An 8,301-nucleotide genomic window follows, 5' to 3' on the forward strand; every position below is an offset into this window, starting at 1 on the left:
CCAGGCCCATCTCCAATAGCAACTGGTCCCAGCGACTGGAGGAGCTGGGGAAGCAGGGTCTCTCGTGGGGTAACAATGCTGACCCACCACTGTCCCTACCCCAGCCTGGGACTGAGGGGCAGGGTCTGGGCCTCACAGAACATCCTGGAGAGATGCAGTCATGGGCATTGACACACCCCCTGGATGAGTCCTGCCCTCTCTGAACTGCTGAACATTGAGATCTCTGCCTTTTGACTGGCCTCACACTCAACGCCTCAGTCTGCCCGCACCCAGCACCAATCCCCCTTGGCGCTAGTTCTGCCCTTTTTACCCTGGGCCCTCTGGTTTCTTTACCAAGAGTTCACTGAAATCACAGCCCTTAGCTATCAACCAGTAACACTCCCCCCTCCCCAGTAATTCATTTCTAGAAAGGTGCTTGAGCTGCAGAGTTCAGATCCGGATCCTGCTTCAAACTTTCCCAGAGTTCGGGGGTGTTTGGCTTAGGGTGACCAGATGTCCCGATTTTATAGGGACAGTCCCGATATTTGGGGCTTTGTGTTATATAGGCGTCTATTACCCCCCACCCCCATTCCGATTTTTCATACTTGCTGTCTGGTCACCCTAGTTTGGCTTCAGGCCATTCCATAGAGATGGCCCAGCAGCAAAGCTTGGATTCAGTTACAGACCCAGATCCCAGCGTCCCTGAAGTTTCGGGGTGGGTGTGGGGTGGGTTGTGTGATTAGTTTTCTCTAGTCTTTCCTCTGCCCCCAGCCCCTTTCTCAGGGCCCGGTCTTCCAGCGCTTTCTCCCTGGAGGCTCCAGCTGCATTGGGCCTGCAGAATCGTTGCTGGACCTGCTTTATGGCTCTGCTCCACCCCTCGAACCACTTCCCTCCCCCTCACACCTGGATAAAGCTGGGGTGCTCTGCTGACTTCTGCTAGGAGTGTGGGGAAGCCAAGCGCCTTCACCTCCAGAGGTGCAGGGACCCAGCCCAGCTGACTGGCCCAGCTCACTGACTCCCCCCGTCTCTGGTGGTGAGGGTGGGGCATCCCCATAAACCAAGGGTTGCCTCTGGCTTGAAGTTCTGCTGCCTCATCTTACCCATCCCTGCCCTGGCTACCCAGTGCACACTGCTCTGCAACTATGGGCAGGGCAAGGGGAAACCTCAAGTCATTCAACATTGCTCAGTTGTGCTGACGTCTATTCAGGGCAATAACATTAATCCCAAGACACCTGATGTTTATTAACCTCAGTCTGGGAGGGGTGGAAGAGCCATTTAGTTCCAGCCTCTGTTACCAGCTCTGCCTGGCTTGTGTTACTAATTGCTGCCTGCTCCTTCTGTGCTGCTGACTATGCCGAGCAAAGGGGAAGGGTGGGCGGGGCTCTGCGCCGTGCGTTTCTGCCACCTGCATTCAGTTTTGCTGCACCCAGCTTTTGCCAAGATGATATTTGATGAGGCATTAAATCAGTGGCGGGCGAAGCCACTGCCGGCTGGGCACAGCTCTGGTGAATAATGCCGAGCTGGCTGGCTGCAGGTGGCAGGGCGATGCCACAGAGCCCTGTGCAGATGGCTGGGCACCACCGCCAGGCCGGCACCGAGCAATAAAAAGCACTTCCCAGGCCAGTAAAAGCCTTCAGGCAGAAAGCACAATGTCCACAAGCAGCAGGGGGAAAAACAGCCCTTGCACGTCACATTTGGGAAGGAGAATTCTTAGATCCTGCCTTAGCTTATTGGGCAGGAGAAACACTGCGGAGGGTCCAGCCTTGCGGGGGGCTGAGCTCTCTCAGCTGCCCCAGGAGTCAGGTCACTTACTTAGGGCCTGAATGTGAGGTACCCACATTTGAAGTGTTTGGCTAAGGCCCCATGCAGCACCGGGGGTAGAACCCACCACCCTGTCTGCAGCTCAAGCCACTAGCCCACACGCCTCCCACGCAGTCCAGTGCAGGACATCCCAGTTTGTTTCCTGTTTGTGGGCTGCCAGGAAAGGAGGCCACTGCAGCGGCAGCCCTTTCATCCCTTCGGCTGTGGGAGAGAAGGGAGTGTCTGTATTCAGCAGCAGCCTACAAGACTTTTATTGGAGTAGCATTCACTCGACGCACGGGGCGTCACACTCATGGCTAGGCTGACGACCTAATCGCATTGATCTTGCTGGAGAAAGTATTGATGTCACAACACTGAGCCGCAGCCGGCTGGTGAGTTTGCATGGTCTAGGTTCCAACATGGCACCGCTGTCCATCGTGACACTGCAACGTAACACAGGACATCGGCATAAGACTGCCCTGTTCTGCAGGAGCTTCCTGGCTTGGAGAATGGATCCCACGGACTGGCAGATGTTCCTTTCCTATTAGACATGCGGGATTCTAAGGCTCCAGGACTGTACCAAGGTGATAGGTGCCTTGTAAATAGCTATGACCAACAGGCTGCTTTTTTTTTTTTTTAAGCTACAGGGAATGGCTCCTCCTGGGTCTCCAAACCACACATATTTTTTCTGCAATAGGATAAGGGGAGAGGCTCCTTGTACTGCACAGCCATTGAGCATGTACCCCCCCGTTATTGCTAATGGATGTAGCCTGTGTAATCCATTGTGCTGGGTGATGAGAATTTCTCCCGTAACCCCGCCAAACACGGCAGGTCTAGGGGGCATTCCGGGCTCCGGTACCGTACAGGGCATTGGCATCTCTCTTCCAGCCACAGCCACCGTGTGCTGTTGGATTTGGGACAGGGATGAGAATCCAATGGTGTCATTCCATGGAAAGCAGGTGTTCTGGCAAGAATGGAATTCAGTCTCTTTGGCAGAGCTGCGTGAGGGAGGGGTGTTAGGCTCAATGGGCACGTCAGGACCAATAAAGCCTATGGGCAAAGCTGAGTGCAGGAGAGTTGCAGGTCAGATCTGTGGAGCAGCCAGAAGAGCTCCACAGGGCCACGATGGGAATTCTGGCTGCATGGGTGGTCAGGAGTAGCATTGGCAGAGCTGTGTTGGGGCCCAGGAGGGGGACAGGAGGAGCAGTGAGGGGCCTGAGTAGAGCTGTGAAGGGGAAACTTGCAAAAACGCTTGCTCGTGCTTTGCTCTTGCTTCTGCCAGTGCTCTAGGGGCAGGGCCGGCTCCAGGCACCAGGCACCCAAGCACATGCTTAGGGCGGCACCTGGTAAGGGGCGGCGGGGGGAGCGCAGTGCGGAGCGGCATTCCGCGGGCGGGGGGCGCTGTGGCGGCGCGGTGGCGCTCGGTGGGTGGGCAGCGCGGGGGGGGGGGGGTCCGGCGGCGCTCAGCGCGGGGGCGGCGCAGCTCTCGGCTGGGGGGGGGCGGCGCGGGGGGGGGGGGCTTGGGAGCAGCGCTTTTTTTTGCTGCTTGGGGCAGCAAAAAAGCTAGAGCCGGCCCTGTCTAGGGGCCCAGGTCAAGGCCAAGTGAAGTCAATGGAAACATTCCCATTCGCTACCACAGAAGTTGGATCAGGCCCCAGATCTCTTACTCCACTAAAATCCCCCTTCAGTGTACGCGAAAGGAACACAAAAGACGAGTTCGTAACAAGAACTAATACTGTCAGAACCTTTATTTGAACGCTTGTTGTTTCTTTGAACCAGGCTAACAAATTAAATACCTCAGGAAGACTAAAGAACACAGTATGCTTTTCAATGGAAATCAAAGGTAGCTCTACAGTGATACAAAATGATCAGATGCTTCTGTATAATTTGGTAGTGGTCGACCAACAGAGAAGAGTGATGGAGACACACTACTCCAGAACGGCTCTTCTCCCTTCTTTGCTTTGTTCTAAACGTTTTCAGTTAATGGTATTTGACACTGAACCTGCCATTGGGGCCCTGAAAACACCAAGCCAGTTGGATCTGGGGTACTGCTCACTAGAGACCTTCCAGGTCATCATCAGTGGACCTTCTGTTGGCTCATGCTGGATTTGGTGTGCCAGAAATCTGAGAGTGGGAGGTCTTACTAGGGCCACCTGAGGAAAGGCCCCTGTCCCTTAGTTAGGGAGCAATGCATCGTTCTTCTTTCTAAGCTGAATGGTTTATTGTAATATGTGATGCTCCAGGACTTTTAGCAATGACCTTCTCTCTTTGTCACATGAACATTTTTGTGCCACAACAAAAGTCATATGACCTATTGATTTCCTAGAAAGGAAGCCATAAAACCTACTGGACAGTGAAGACTAGGGTCAAAATATTCCAACCTGAATGCCTCGAATTAGGCACCTAAATCCATATTTTTAGTGTCCTAAATAAGTGTCCTGATTTTCAGGAAGGCCAAGCACCTGACATCACTGAGTGAAGTCAATGGGAACTATGGTTGGTTCAACACCTATGAAAATCAAGACTCTTATTTTGATACCTAAATATGCACTATGGGCCAGATTTTTAAAGGTATGTAGGTACCTCACTTCCATAGGAGTTAGAAACCTAAATATCTTTAAAATCTGGCCCAAAGGAGTCTAACTTTAAAGAGCTATTTTTGAAAATCTTGGCCATAAAGTGCCAAATAGTTCCCCTTGAAGTTAATGGGAGGGCTGCTATTGACTTCAATGGAGCTGCACTGGTTTACATCTACCAAGGAGCTGGGCCGCACTGTTTTGCATGTCACACGGTTTCAAACCAGGATAAGCTGCACTGAGGCAGGTCGTGGTTTACTCTGGTGCAACATGGACTACACTAGACGTTTGCAGGAGTGCAGCTGCACCACTGGCTAAAAAACCCGGTGCAGTCCAGGCTGCAAAGGCTTCCGACCCTGCTCCCCAGTATGGAAAGTTAGCGGCTCCAATATGGAGCATGTGGGGAAAGAGTCAATGCAGGGAACAATAAGAGGAAGGGCGGTCTAATAAATAGTGCATTGGACTGGGATCAGGACAGCTGGGTTCCATTAACTCCCTGTGTGACCTTGAGTGGGGGAGGGATAGCTCAGTGGTTTGAGCACTGGCCTGCTAAACTCAGGGTTGTGAGTTCAATCCTTGAGGGGGCCATTTAGGGATCTGGGGCAAAAATCTGTCTGGGGATTGTCCTGCTTTGAGCAAGGGGTTGGACTAGATGACCTCCTGAGGTCCCTTCCAACCCTGATAGTCTATGATTCTATGAAGTCACTTAACCTACCCTGTGCTCAGGTCCCCACCTGTAAAATAGTGATACTACTTCCTGCCTCAGGATAAAATCCATGAATGGTTGGGAGGTGCTCAGATGCTCACGTGAAGTTGGCTGTCTAAGTGGCCCGATAGATGCAGGGGCTATTCAACAATCTAGGAAGCTCTATTAAAACATGGATGGAGAAGAGCAAGTCTAATCTTCCTATTAGCACCTCAAATTACAGGCTAAACAGTTGCTTCCAGATACCTAAAATACCTTTTCAAGGAGCTGGGACTTGAACAGAAATTGGTTCATTAATTTTCCCCTCTGCTATTCGTTTCCATCTAAATGAGGCTTCCCTATGAATTAGTGGCATTCTTGGTCAATCTGATCCCAATTTGTCTGTCTCAAGCCTCCATTTTGACACGAGTCCACTTCATTCAATAGTTTCATCAGTTACCTCTTTTACAATGCCCCTCCCCTCGCCCCCGGAGATGGCAACGCCCCAAATTTACAGGCTTCAGTCTGTGAGGCCCCCAATGGCAGGACCCAAATATCATCTTTAAATAATGCTCAATAAATAGAAGAAATAAATATTAAATAACAGGCGAAGTCCTCTTAGCCTCTTCACTATATGTACAATGCATAGCAAAATAACATTGATCGGCTGCTTGCAGACAATAGTTTGGTATAACTTGCAAATAAAATAAATTTAAACCATCACAACCAGCATAAAGCAAAAGACCGGACGTGGGTAAACCACTGAGAGCAGCAAGTGCATCGGGGCCTTAACACGGCCCTAACTCCTTGCTCTTCGGCGCAGAAGCTGAAGAGCTGAGTTCTGCACTGAGGGATCAATAGGATCTGGAGAGTCAGGGCAGAAAGACCATGAGGATTCCAGTTTTTTTGGGGTGGGGTGGGGGGATATTAGCAATTAAAAGAGCACAACGAGCAGTTAGGAATAACAGAACCCAGAGCAACATGATTTAGAACCCTGTGCATTTTACAAATGAGAACCTTGTGGGGTCCCCGGATTCTGGAATGTAGGAGCATTTCAAACTTCATTGGGCTGTGGGAACAAGAGAGAGGGAGGGAGGTTTGATTATTTCGTGAAACCTTTAGAACTATCTGAAGAGTTACAAATGTCCTCAAGAATCCCTCACCCTCGGGAGTAGCTGGCTAGCCTCAAATTAGCCATGATCCATGTACAACTGAGTTGCGTTTCCACTAACCGAAGGATGCTTTTCTGCCGAGCATTGGCAGAAATCAGAGATGCCAGGGTGCAAAAAGTCTTCAAAAGCAACAAACAAGCAACACAACATTCAAAAAAAAAAAAAAAAGATGCTGGCAAAAGGCACAAACGACAGAAAAGCTGGAGGGGTTTTTGCAAACCTGCAGAAATCCCAAATGTCAACCAATAAGCAGGGCTGCCTTTTGGGCTGCACTGGAAATTTCATCAAGTTAAATTAAAATAGCTCCACCCATGGGTGAGAAAAACCAACCTACCCCATAACTTGGCTGGGCTTTGTCACTTCGACATCGGGTTTTGGAAACATCTTCAGGACTGCTGGTTCTTCCATACTGTTGTTTCTTTTATCTACCACAGTTACGTCATCACTTGGTAACAAACAACATACAAAAGTCCTACAGATGGCAACCCCAGAGGGAACCAGAGTTTCTTCTTCAGAGAAGCCAGGTTATATTTTGTGGTCTGACTCAAGGAGAGGAGTGAAATATGCCTTTCAGCCAACTGGCACCTGTACTCCTAGCAAAGGGCTGATTGCAAATTTCCCTCCTCTCTCCCATTTAACCAGAGAGGAACCAGCAGGATTCTTGCCATATCCTCTGTGAGATCACAGGCTTGTGATGCATACATAGAATCCAGCACCATTCATGTCCATTGGACTCCAGCACACAGACGGGTGGATAAAGATTTTGCGATGAACCCTAGTTTTCAATGGGAAAAGACTACGCAGAGTGTCCTTCTGATGCCCGTTAACCTTTCACCCCCATTCTTCTATCACAATAAAGTGGACTTATTCCGCTTTGCCTTACCACCAACTTTAACACGAGCTACAGTCAGATGCGTCAATACTGGGCCTGAACGCAAAGCGATCATAGAGTTCTGAGGCCGTCCTTTGCACTTGCAACGGGACATGGAGACATTGAAACAAACAAACAAATCCAAAAATAACTTATCATTCCAAAAATATAATAAATAAATACTGTTAACGGTGACCAATTGCATCCAGTCTGACATAGAATTAAAAATAGAATAATAATCACAATAATAATAATAATAATAATAAATAATTTAACAGGTTTACTCCAATACAAGTCTGATCGGGAAACCTAAGGAGTTTTAGCTGCCATGGGATAGTATGATGAGAGGCAGTCCTTGATGAGTGAATCATCAGGCCCACGCGAAGGACACTGCGTGCTCTTGGGAGCCATCTCTTTGCCCTTGGTCCAGGTGTGCTACTCCCATCCACATGGCCTGAGGACAGTACGTGGAGCCCCATCAGTAAGGAAGTCAAGTCAACACCATGTTTTACTATTTACACAGCCTCCTTTGAACTGCCTGGCCTGGTGTTTAATTGCACCAGACATGGTTGGGTATTCAACGCGTGCAGGGTTTATTCTTGCAACACTGGTGGAGTTAGACCTCGGTCACATGGTCTAGGCCTCCAATAACTGCGACTGCATCCTACTGGGTAAACAAAGGTGTGACGTGTTTGAATATCACACTGGGAGAGCGTGCTGGGTATGGGCGGCAAAGATCTTCATTCCTTCCAAGTTAGATTTTGCTGCAAAACACTGAAGGCAGAGGGACTGAGTAACATCTAGAAAAGGACATATACAATTCCCCGCCCCCACCCAACGGCTGCACATTATAATGTCACCACGTAAACACTCAGACAGACAGAGGGGGTGAGTGGCATTTAACCCCCAGCCATGACTTTGGGAAATCTGTAGGTGCCGCACTGGCCGGAATCCCAGTTTTCTATTTTCTAGAGGGGTTGGAAAGTGGGAATTGTCTAGACCCTTTTCCTGAACTACTATGAGCAATGACACATCACCCCATGGAGCACACAGAATTGAACCTCTCCTAAGCCAGGGTCTGGCCCGTGGAGGAGCATTGCCAAGAAAACCACCTTTGCGACGCGGCAGTAGTGCAATATAGGAATCCTTCGATGGCCTCCGTTCTGTGAATGGTTGCACACCTCTTCCTGGACCACTGGAAATAACAGCTGCTAATAG

This window comes from Trachemys scripta, chromosome 15 (genome assembly GCF_013100865.1).
Source record: "Trachemys scripta elegans isolate TJP31775 chromosome 15, CAS_Tse_1.0, whole genome shotgun sequence".
NCBI classification, from domain to species: Eukaryota; Metazoa; Chordata; order Testudines; family Emydidae; genus Trachemys; species Trachemys scripta.